Consider the following 12,319-nt stretch of genomic DNA (forward strand, 5'->3'; position numbering starts at 1 on the left):
AAAAACAGATATAAAACTAGCTATACACGTGTACGCTAAGTACTTACGGCTCAAAAATAAATACCTTAAAACACGTTCAAGGAATTAAACGGTGTTGCTTTTACTCTATAGACAGATTGGTTGAAAAGTCCATACCTGTTGATTAAGTAGTACTTTTGTCTGCTCTTTTTCATGCCTTAATTTCAGGGTATTTCAGTCTGTGCCCTAACATTTGCTCTTTTAGGTATGACCTTGAGCTGCTTTTAGGTATTTTTGTGAAACATGAGTGATAGATGATGTATTTCCTCACAGGATGCACTTTTAACACATATTGAGGTATTATCCAGAATAAGAACTGTAGATTACAGTGTTTAACACTTATGAAACTGAATAATAAATTCAATTGAGTAACAAAGCATATTTTTAATTAAAAGATCTGGCTACTCTCAGATTTGTATTTTTTATTTTTAAATTATTTTATAAAATGCATATAGAAAAATAAGTCTGCAAATGTGCTTTTTGTCATTGAAGTAGGAAAAGGATAAATTAATTTACACTTATTAAATTGTATTTGTCTAGAATAGCTGTACACCTTTTCCTTTTTAAAAATATGTCCCAAGATGTATGAATGGAAGTACTTTAATCCCTGGTAGATGTACTATTTATGTAACACGTGCCAGTTCATTATCTTATTCTGAGAGAGAAGCAGTTTGTATTTAAAAAAAAAACCAAACACCAAACCAAAAACTGGAAGTGGTCTTGAGGTTCAGTGCACGTATTAGAACTGTAGAAATTGTGTTTTCAAAGTCGCAAGTACAGTGTTGACAAAAATAGCATATTTGTAGAAGGATCTCCAATTTTCTGTTTTCTTGAGACCTTCAGTCTGTTTTAAATAGCATCCGAGACTGATGCTGCGGGCCTTTTCTCGTGCTTCTGCGTCCTGATGGCAATTCTTCCATTACTTGTGATCCCCTCCAAGAGAAGCTACAGCAAGATCATTTCATTGTTGTTGCAAAACTCTGAAGATAACGTTAAAACTTTTGCATGTACACATTCAGTAAAATCTCATCATGATCTAGCAAGGCTCAGTCTTCCTTGTGTAGCAATAATGTTTGATGCTTTGCCGTCTCTGTCCCTTCATTTTCTCACCTGTTGTATCTCATCACCGTTCATTTTAGTGTTGAGCATGACATGATGTCTATGACCATGTGTTTGTTTATAGAGATTGCCATTTTCCTTTCCACTTCTGCTCTGTCATCTTTTTTTAAACATCAGATCATATATGTGTAGTGTTGTACTCTCTGTTCCAATAACAGAGAGTGGTAATTATATCAAAAGATGATAAAGCCAGAAAAACAAACCGATTTCCTGTCTGCCTTCACCCCAAATCTAATTAAAATGTTACATGGGTAGACATGTTGTCTTCAAAAACTGATGCTGCGATGATATTTTAGTGTATTTTACACTAAAACATTTGTTTAATCAAAATTCTCTGTAATGTAAGTGAGAAAACACGAGCTTTAAGTCTTACTAACAACAGTATGTTAAAAAAAAAGGGGGGGGGGGCAAATGAAAATATTTATAAACCTTTTCCCATGATTAAAATGCTTATAAGCTTAAAATGTTACAGGCTAAAGCACTGCCACCACCAACTGCTCATGCAGTTAGCCAAGTAGAAATGTTACCTTATCTTCCCCTCCATTGTTTGAAGAGAGATTGCTCAGAGGTTACAGTATTTTGTGGACCACAATGACCGCCTGCTGCTATTGTTCTTGTGATATAATACTTTCTGCCAAGTGTCTTGTTACTAGGAGTGGACATGGTGTATTTCACTCGGTCAAAACAATTCATTAAACTACTGCTGAACATCACATTTTCCTTTGGAACAGATTTGGACTGTTACTGGTTTGGAACAGAAAAATAAGAAAAAATAAGCACAAGTTAGTTTTGTAACATTTGGAAAAATTTCATTAGAATATTTGTATCTCAGAATAAACACATTTATAGGAAAATATGTTCTTTGCTAAAGAAGGAAATGTTTTCTTCCTTATGATGGTTTGATCTGGTTTCATAACTCACATAATTAAAATGTGCCTTTTCTGTTGTTCATTCTAGGAGGAGAGTCTTTAATGTGGTAATTTAAATCTTCAGAAGATATTTTAAAGTGCTGTTTCATTAATGATGTGTCATGGGGGGAAAATAAGGAAGACTTTAAGATATCAGCTTTTAAAAAGTAGGAAAACATATGGATAAGTTCCTGATGTATTAAACTATTAAGGGAGGGTGTAGGTGAACATTTGCAAGCCATGTGCAAATTGACTCACGTAGAACTGCTTCTCAGGAAGGGTTTGTGCCACAGACAGATTAGTAACAGGACCTTAGACCAGTGCAACAAAAGGGGTTTTTTGTTTGGTTTGTTTTTTGTTTTTAATGTGGTTGGACTCTAGCTGCGAACAGCAAAGCCCTGGCTCAGTCCTCACGTGCTTTCATGGTGAGGTTGGAGGGACCCAGGTAACGAGGTCGTCTTCCATTTAATTCTAAAATAGGTTTGAATGCGATTCAGTGCCTGCCAGAGTTAAACTAGGCTTCACTGCTGTCTGCTGTGGTTTGTGGGGGAGAGTGATATGTTCTCCATTAAGATAAAACTTCTTCTCTTTGCCACGATAAAACATCCGCCTAAACCAGGAGTCAGTTAATCAGACTATTTACTTTAAAAGGCTTTGGAATATGTCCCAAAAGCACAACCCCAGAAATCTTTATTCAAGTAAATAGTTTTCCTGGAGTCAGTAGACCTGCTAATAAGCAACTACTCACTTGAGTAATGCAGGATTATGTTTTAATTCTGTAATTTGACTGCCCGCTTATGTTTAATGACGTTTATTTGTAGGAATGATGCATTTTGGAAAGTGAGGTCAGCTGGAACATTTGTGGTGTTCATCTGTCTGCAACCCTTGATCTTGCAATGTATCAGTCACTAAAAAAAGAAGTGATTACACAACTGTAAAAATGAAATGGTTGGTAATATTAGTGGATGGTACCCTATGAATATTCTCAAGTGTAGGGTGCAGAAATGATGCTCATTTCAAAACAACAGTAAAAAGTACAATATTTTCTATTAAAGATTTTACAAATTAGCACTATAGCATCGGAATTTTAGTTTGAAATAAGTTTTTTATTTTAAAAAGTAATTTTTCTCCTCCATGGAAAAAGTGCTTTAATGTGTTTTTAACTTTTTATGTTAAGTAAAAATACTTTTTTCCAGTGTTTAGATATCATTAATTTGGTAACGGATTATTTTTACTACTTGGTTCCAAAATTAAATGTAGCTTTTAATGCCAGCAATTTTAAAGCTGCATTTTCTTTTTTTTTTTAAATCTGTCATTGTGTTTCTGTGTTATAATTCTTATTTTTCATTGATTGCCTTGGATGTTATCTTTCTCAGATTATATCAGATTCTCACAGTTTTGTTGTGTAGTATTCTGATATTGTAAAATGTTATATTTGTCCTTGCCAAGTGCCTCAAAAATAGAAACATACCGGATTTTTGTACACATTTAACATTTGTTAATCCTAACAATGACTTCAAATTATTTTCCTGCTGGAGAGAGAGAAGTGTGAATTTTAAATATACTTATGTGAAAGACACTCAGACACCACAAAGGCTAATAACTACATGAAAATAGCTAATTAGAAAGCCTCTTGCAAGAACATTTACCGTGTCAAACTACAAATTTACATTATCATGACACATTTCATGAAGATACACCCTTTCCTTGTGGATCTCTTAAGGTGTATGCATGAGGAATGATCTACTTCTGTGGCTCTTACAAAGAGGAAAAACAGACTGAAAATGAAAATATAGACTGAAAAATACAATACTATGATGCATTATCATTTACATGATCCAGTAAAGATGTTTAAACTAACCTGTAGAATATTTTATTACTTTTAAGTCTTTATGGTCCTCTGTAAATATGAACAAGAACTTAGCATAGTTTAAGACACAGCGATTAAGCATCTGTCAAATCTACACCTACTGATGTAATGTGAGCACAAGCAGAGAAATAAGCATTTCACCGTATCCCTGAAGAAAATAATCTGTGACAATTGGCAGGGTGCCATTTTTTTTAAAATATAGTTGTCCCAGTTGGTTGTTTCAACAACTGTGGCACTTAAAAAACCAATAAGGTTGAAAACAAACAATTATTAAAAAAAAAAAAAAAGTTCTGCAAATCCTAAATTGAAGTAGTAATTATTTATGTAATTTCAATATAAACCCTTGATATTTTTCCACTTCTGTGTGTTTTCTGCTGCTTGATCCATAAATGTCACTCTTCTATAGTGTAGTCATACTGCCTTTCTGTGATGTGAAAAATAAGGGGATTAGTGTTTTAGTTTGGATGAGGTGTGCATTTCTGAAGAGATCCTCTTGTGACTCCTAATTTACCATGCTTTGGTTGCATCGCGGAGCAACCTTGGAATGAGCAAACTTTATTCTTTTTGGGTGAAACTAAACCAGAAGATGTAGTCCAACCGTCAGTGGATGTTAGTATTCATTTAGTATGGATAGCAGGTCCTCAGCACCAGCTCTTCAAATCTGCTTCTGTCGGGTTGCATCGGAGGAAACATCAGAGGTTTCTTGCAGTTTGTTTTAATCTTTCAATGAAGAAACATAACCTAACAATTCTTCAAGGCTGTTTTTTTTCTTTGGTGAGCACTTACAATTTTTTTTGGAAAGCTGTAAATCCTTGCACAAAATTGGCTGTTCATTATTTTTCTTAAGGAAAGCACTCATTACAAAGTGAGAAGAGGCAGTTCATCTCAAGTCAGCCAGCTTTTATCTACATGATAACCAAAAAGATTTTAAAGATTCCTTCTACATTTCCTAAGACTTACCATTTTAGTCACTCTGTCATTATCTTTGTACACAAGACAAGTTAATTTCCTGAGTTACCATTAACACTTGGTAGAATTTGAAATAGCAATGTCAGGATGGTGTGTGAGGTTCCTTAGAACTTGGTTTTAAGGGCTGAGGAAGAAACAAGCAGAAAGGCAGGCAAGCGGAAGAAATGTTTCAATCTGGTTTTCTTCTCTGGAAGAGCCACGGAAGTGGATCGCTCCTCATGCATACCTTAGGAGATCCACAAGGAACGGTGATGTCTTCCTGAAATGAACATCGGCACAAGCATGCCCCTTGCACAAAGCCCCAGAAACCAGCACTAACCCATGGAAGGTGTCTTCTGTCCTTTGCAGCTTTTAAATCTTATGGAGGAGCCAGGCTGTTTAACTTGCAAGTTAAACAGCAAGGAATAAACAAAATGCCTCCAGGCTCCCCCACCTTTTTTTTTTCAGTTCTGTATTAAAGCTGTTTTAGTAAAGAAAGTAGTATTTTGGTGCAAAAAAATGAAGTGGAAATAAAAGCTGAAATTTGTGTTTGAATATCTGTGCTTATTTTTGCAAATTACTTAAATAATGTAAACTGCATAGAGAAACCTGTGTGAGTTTTTTAATTGAGGAAATACAGTGCTTTTCAACTGTCCTTCCAGTTGTTGCAAAAAGAGCAAAGTGTATGTTTGCTTTAAAATTGAAAGTCATTTTCCATTTACGCCCAGCAACAGAAGGTTGGATTTTGGATATGTATAGCAAACAAATCTATGGGGAGGGGATCTGGGGATCTTTGAACTATGTTTATCTGAATATAATGGTAATCAGTGGAAAGTGTAAATTTAAATTTTTATGTTTTAAAAAAAGCACTTTTTATCAGTTTAACTCTGATCCCTTTACAGGTTTCAGCATGAATTTGGATCTTGAAAAGTTTTAATCCAAATGCATCACATTGAATGCGTGTTTCTCATAATACAAGTCATACTTCAGTGACAGTTACATCAGTTTAAAAAAATACTTTAGCTAAGGAATTGCAGGGATAAAAAAGTAGTCAACTTTGTCCAGTCTTATCTCTGTTTTGGGAGGATAAATACTGTAAACATAAAATATTCCAGCCAATGTGAAAAACAGTGAAGTAATACTATAATTTGAAATTGTACCATGAATTAATTCCCTGCTTAACAGATATTGCTAAATACTGTGGGAGAAACTAAAGACTATGGCCTGAAAGTTTAAAAAAAAAAAAAATTGAAGTGGAACCTTCCCCTATCCCACCCTCCTTGTGTTGATCTGTACTTGCTGCTCGTACTCTTCGGGTTTGGTGACTACAGCCTGGATACCTTCAGTGGTCACAACAATGCGTTGCCAACCAGCACGCTTCTGGGTTGTTTGGATTTCATATTTTCTACCCAGAAAACTAAACTGAAGTCTGTACAGCTCTACCTACTAGCTGACAAGGAAAAACTCTGCCTTCCTCTTTGTGTTAGCCCTGACATTCTTTGAGTGTTTTCCTGAGCTGATGCAACTCACCCAAGAAAACCCTCTTTTGCTGGGTGAGTTGAATCTGCTAAATGGGAGGTTCAATGCCGGCAATGGAGAGTTATCCCTGGGAGAATTTAACTGGCTGTGTGGAGAGCAGATCAAGAAAATTGTAAGAGACCAGTTCTCTCCCTTTTCACGGCAATGAACTTTGAGTGTGGCTTGCTGTTTCATGCAATTGCACCCTATGTTACTAGCGACTGAGTGAAGGGCCTGGTGGATGGAATTACAGCCCTACGGTCTTGCCTTCTCCCGCCCTTATCTTTGTGGTTTTGCTCCTCTGGGCAGCTCTAATAGCACAGCCTTGTTCAGGACTCAAGTTCATTCAAGAATTAAGAGCCTAGCTTATATAAACAACTCGTAAGCTGATATAAACAACTCACACTGGCCGTAAAAAGTGTTTTGATGATATAGCTTATAGCTATAGTTCGATGAGTAAAACAAATCGGTCTAGCCAAAGCATTTTCTGTCTGTGTCTACGCTTGGGATTTTGATAACAAAAATAGCACAAAATGTCATTGGTAGGTGTGCTGACAAAAGCTTCTAGCCTGCATTTGTCCTCAGATCATCTCTTTTTGTTGCATAATAGATTACGTCTATTGGAAATATCTTCTTTATAACTTCTGTTTCTTCTTTCCACTCTGAGCGCTGGTACCTAACTACCGCTTATCCTCTGCAAAGGTATAGAAACAAGGAGGAACAAAGAGCCTATGGAGGCGTGTGTGTCAATGCTGAAGTTTATAAATGAATCTAAATGACATGGGCCTCCTTCCACTGAGTTACTTAAGTACTTTGAAACAAAACACTCCCCTCCAAATGGCATCAGTAGTCCACATCACTTACAGGTGTAGCAGGAGTTTCCGTATTAACCCCTCAGTCACCTACCAGCACAAATGTACTTGCCAAGAGAAAATTAGGACAAAGAAGTGTTTACTGTTTTTCAGGTGACAAAAAAATCATGCAAGGGCTTCTCAGACAGAGTAGTATTTAACCTCTGATAGAAATGTTCATCTCAGTGTTTAAAACTCGCTGATACATCTAATGTTTTCTTACCGCATGTTGTGGGTAGTTAAAAACTCTTCTGTGGCCAAAGTAAGCCTTACGAGTAGTTGACTGACGGAGGAGGTTCAGCGCTTCAGCGTGCAATGGCACTAGCTGGACCTTTCATGCCGTTTAGGCCCTTTAGTCCGAAGTATGATGAAATTTGCACTCAACACAAGGAAGCCTTTAATTGAAACACCTCCCAAGTAAGGACAAATGATGGATCTTCAGAGAGATGCTGTGCTCCAGAAAAGCAACTGAAGGAGTTTCGAATAGATTGGAGAGTTTGATTACACGCTGATGATACTCCCGTTGCAGGCTGAGTGGAAGTCTAGCTTGATCTAATTAGCAAAAACTGGAACGTGAGGACAAAACTGACAGTGGCGAGATGTTTTGGGAGGCTCTGTTATTTAGCAAACATGACCAACTCAAAACTCCAGAGAGAGACTAGTATAAGGAGAGAAGTTAATCACCCCAAAATCACCCCCTTCTTTTCTAAACCTGAATTTAAAATCTGTTTCTGAAAGTTGGTGAAAATTGTGCAAATGTATCAGTGAGGCACTGGATTCATAATTTTGTCTTTTTAGAGGATCAGTATGACTCAAGTTTACAACTATATTTGGATCATTTTGGTTATCAAACTATAAGAAGTTGCATGGTGAAAAATAAGAAAATCGCTAGAAATAGTTCCTAAAAAACAGCTGTAAAAAATGTCGAGACTAGTTAGTAGCTGAGAAGGAGGATTTTTTTTTTTTCAGTAGATCACAAGCGTTTAATTTGGGGTGACATGTATGCCAATTTATGTTTGCGGATGAAATACACTTACAGATCGAATCAGCATATACATAATGCTTTATTTTGTTAAGTCATTTTAGAGTTTGTATGGTTAAGTAATCAACAAGAATATTTATCAACATTTAAAGTCTTTTAAAATAGATTATATGTTAATAAAACGTATATCTGAATAATTCTGTGGGACATTATTTTTTAGGAGATGTGTGAAGAGAAGCTTGATTAATATTTATAAAATTAGTAAGCAAAAGATGTGATGAGCAGCTCTTGAGAGCTATAATTTACTAACATTGACACCCACCTATTTTTCCCCACCCCTGAATTATATGTCTCATTACGTACAAGACTGAGTATTGGTGGTGTTACGGCAGTAACTCCAATGTTAGGTTTTAGTACTTCTGTACGATAACTCTGTTTTCTGCAATTAATTAATTAAAATTCTGACTGAGCATCCTGACAATCTTTATTTCAAGGATTGGACCTAAATAAAGGTTAAAATCAAGCAGAGACGTGTTGAAAATACTGGAACAAGTAGTAAGAGAAAAATAGGAGAGTACATGTAGTTGTGCAAGTAAATAAAGAAATTGTTGGTTATTTCTGGCAAGAGGTGGAGAAGCATGTGATGTCCAGTTGTAGCTGTAGCCAAGGATTTATCTTGGGGTTAACTACTTTATAGGCAAACAGTAATTCCTTTTTCGCCCCACATCAGCTGAATACTATTTAGGGTCAAGAATGCTGTTTGCAGAAGTTGACCAGTCCTACAGCCAACCACTAATATTTAAGTGATGTATAATATTAGGGGCATGTTGTTACTGAGGGTGTATCCTGTTATTTTGTCAAGAGTTGAGCAAGGCAAAATGCTGAACTGTAACGTGGGGCACAAAATAGTCATTATGTTTGCTCTGTCCTGTTACTTGTATAGCAAGTGGTGTGTTTGATGGTATCTGGCTAACGTGGCAGGGACTGCTCGGCAGGGAAAGATGGCGGACTGGCTCTAGAAGGTTGGTGCTTCAGTTATTTTTCAGGGCTGGGTAGGGGAGTCTCTTCATCTTATAAAGCAAAAGCACTCATTTAAACGAATTTGGAGTTCACATGTTCATTCTCACATTGTCATCTTCTAAGCTGCAGGTCTTCAGAGTCAGGTCTTTTCCCTGACACCAGTTTCCTCATCATGCACGTTATGTATCTGTGAATGTTATGGGAGTTGGCAGCTAACGAGATGGGGAAGAAGAGCTCACCGTTTGGTGTTTGATGATTAGGATTGCCGTCACTGGAGGACTGTTAGGGGTTTTGCAGGTGCTCCTCGGGGAGCTCCCCGAAAGCACGAGGTTGCCTTCCTCCAGGTAGTGACAGACTGGGGCGGGCAGAGGAGAGTTAGCGGTAGGAGCATCTCAAGTTGTCCTCACACGGCTTCCCGGGGGGACCGTCAGTTGGCGGTGAAGAGGCAGAGGGTCCTGCCTCGGCTCCGCCGCTAAGCTGCTGCTGGGGGAGATGATGGCCGCACACCTGCCTCGCCTCATCGGTGCGGTAGGACAGGCTAAGCGCCAGGCGTTACTGACAGCGCCGGCGCCCAGCTTCGGCCGAGCCAGGGGAGCTGCGACCGGCGGGGGAGTTTTGTTTATGCGCTTAGGGGCTGAGAGAGGGCTCGGGGCGGCTGCGGGCTCGCCGCGCTCGGGAGGGGGGAGCCCTCGCAGCGCCGGGGGACGCAGCGGAGGGCGGCGGCGGGGGCGGCTCCCGGCTGCGGCGGGCGTCGCACGGCGGGGCCGGGCGGGGGCGCTGCCGCTGAAGCGCCGGGCCGGGCCGGGCCGGGCCGGGCGGCGGAGCGGGCGGGAGGGCCCCGCAGGCTGGGCCCCGCAGGCTGGGCGCGGGGCCGGGGCACGCCGGAGCGGGGCCTCGGTGCGGTGCGGCCCGCAGGCCCCCTCCGCAGCGCTCGGCGGGGCCTCGTCCCGCCGTTCCGGGGCGATGGGCGGCGGCGGGCGCCGCTAGGCCGTCGCGGGCAGAACAGCGGCGGAGGCGGGAGGAGGCGGAGGCGGAGGAGGCGGCGGCCGGGGGCGGGCTGGGTCCCTCCCCGGGAAGATGAGGCGGAGGCCCGGGCTGCCGAGCGGGCTGAGCTGGGGCTCTTCCCTCCCAGCCGCCAGGACAAGATGGCAGCGGCCGAGGCGGCGGCGGCAGGAGCGGCGGGGGTGAGGGGCTGAGCCCGGCCGGAGCGGCGCTTCCCCGTGGCGCTCCCGGACATGCCCAGGGCGGCGGCGGCAGCTCCAGCTCGGACGCCAGTGCGGCCCGATCCGTGAAGGTGAGCGGCCGGGAGAGGAGCGGGGGCCGTTCCCGGCGGGCGGAGAGGGGCGCTGCCTCCGCCGGCGGCTTTCGTCTCTTTCCCGCGGGGGGCTCCGGAGCGAGAGGCCGGGGCAGACCTTACCCCCCTCAGCCCCGGGGCGCGGCGGCGGCTGCTGCCCGCCGCGTAGGCGCGGTGCGCCGCTGCCCTTGCCGGAGCCCGGCGGCGGGGAGCGGGCAGCGCCGCTTCCCCTTCCCGTCGCTCTTGACGGCGCCTGCTCCGCCGCCTCCCCGAAGTTTCCCCTTCCCCGGCGCGGGGAAGCGCCCCCCCCCCCCCCCCCCCCCCCCGAGCCTGCCGGCGCGGCCCCGGCTGCCGGGCGAGGCCGCCGCCGCCCGGCGGGGGGAGGCGTGGCCGCCCGCCTCGCCCGTTACCGGCCGCGGGGCGGCGGCGGGGCTGGGCGGGCTCCGACGGTGCCCCGCTCCGCTCCCGGGCGCGCCGCGGCCGCCTCCTCCTTGTATGGTGCGCTCGGGCCGCCCGGCCGGCGGCGGCCGCTTCCCCGCGCCGCGCGGGAGTCCCGCGGGTGGCGCCCGGGCGCGGCGGCGGCGGCTCCTCCCGTTACGGGTCCTGCTCTCGGCTGCCTCCGCCTCGGTGGCTCCTCGTAGTCCCGGCGGGACCCGATCCCCCTCCCTCGCCCTGACCCCCGAGAAGAGAGCCGCGGGACCCCCTCCTCTGGCGCTGTGGGGGAAGTTGGTGCTGGGACGGGGGGAGCAAATGGTGCTGAGGAGCCGGTGTAAATAAAAACAACTGGAAAGGAAGTTGACGCTTTAAAATTTGGTCAGTTCCCGAGAACTAGTTCTGTAAAAACAGATGGGGTTATTGCTGGTGGCTTTAATGTAGTGATTGCAGCAGGGATCGTACTGGGCTTGTTCTGGTTCTTGATTCATCGTGGTATCAATTATAAAACTGGCAGATGCGTTTGCATGTGTTTAACGCTGTAGGAAATAGTGATTTTATTTTTTTTATTTACTTAAAGCCCTCAATCATCAGTGCTACGTGCTTACATGTATATAAATATCTTACTTTTGAGGCTATACTTCTGTTACTAACTGTTGCGTCTGACTTAAAGCGTCAGTGCCAAAAACTGCGATGGTTTCCTTTTTTGTTAACTTAGTAAGTTGTTTTGAGACTCCCAGGCTTGCCTTCCCAGAGATTATGTGGCGCTCTGATGTTTTTGCATCTTCCTGCTTGCGTATAACCTTGTTTATTTCAGTTACTTTAGTATCTTTAAATTGTGGGAAAATGTGTTATTAACATTAGAGACAATTACATTAAAGCTGCAGTTGTTGATAACAATGCATATTTCTGTGATAATTTTTTTTCCCCCCAGTATTACCTTCCATTATGTCATTTGCAAAAAGTTTGTGCTCTGATTGATTTCACACAAAGTAGAAAAGCTTGGCTGGACTGTGAGGACTTACTTTCCGACATAACAATAATTCCGTAACAGAGTTAATTTGCTAAAGGTTTCTATAAACTAAGTTTAAAATTCACATAGTAACTGTCTAGTAAGCGTGGCAGCCAGCAAAGAGATTAATTAAGCACCTGGAAAATAGGTCAAGACTGTATTACAAAGTGGCATGGTGGGATCGCAAATAAATAGAGCAAAGTGTTAACATGGACTTACTGGGAGAAAACTGATACTGATACAACAGTGGTGACTGCTTTATCTGTGCTGCCGCAAACCATTTATGGTAGCGCACGGTGAGATGATGTTTATAATCATGTAGAACAGGAATTAGAGTTTTCATTTAA

General features: G+C 42.6%; 1 protein-coding gene across 1 annotated transcript in view; it reads left to right on the forward strand.

The window, feature by feature from the left end:
• The first annotated feature begins 10,478 nt into the window (after positions 1-10,478).
• The window catches only part of HIPK3 (homeodomain interacting protein kinase 3), a 73,757-nt gene continuing 71,916 nt past the window's right edge, over positions 10,479-12,319 (forward strand). The window contains exon 1 of the mRNA XM_050897499.1: positions 10,479-10,528. The gene's annotated coding sequence lies outside the window, so the exon portion shown is untranslated. The remainder of the gene's footprint in view (positions 10,529-12,319) is intronic.

Source organism: Gymnogyps californianus, chromosome 5, assembly GCF_018139145.2.
Source record: "Gymnogyps californianus isolate 813 chromosome 5, ASM1813914v2, whole genome shotgun sequence".
NCBI classification, from domain to species: domain Eukaryota; kingdom Metazoa; phylum Chordata; class Aves; order Accipitriformes; family Cathartidae; genus Gymnogyps; species Gymnogyps californianus.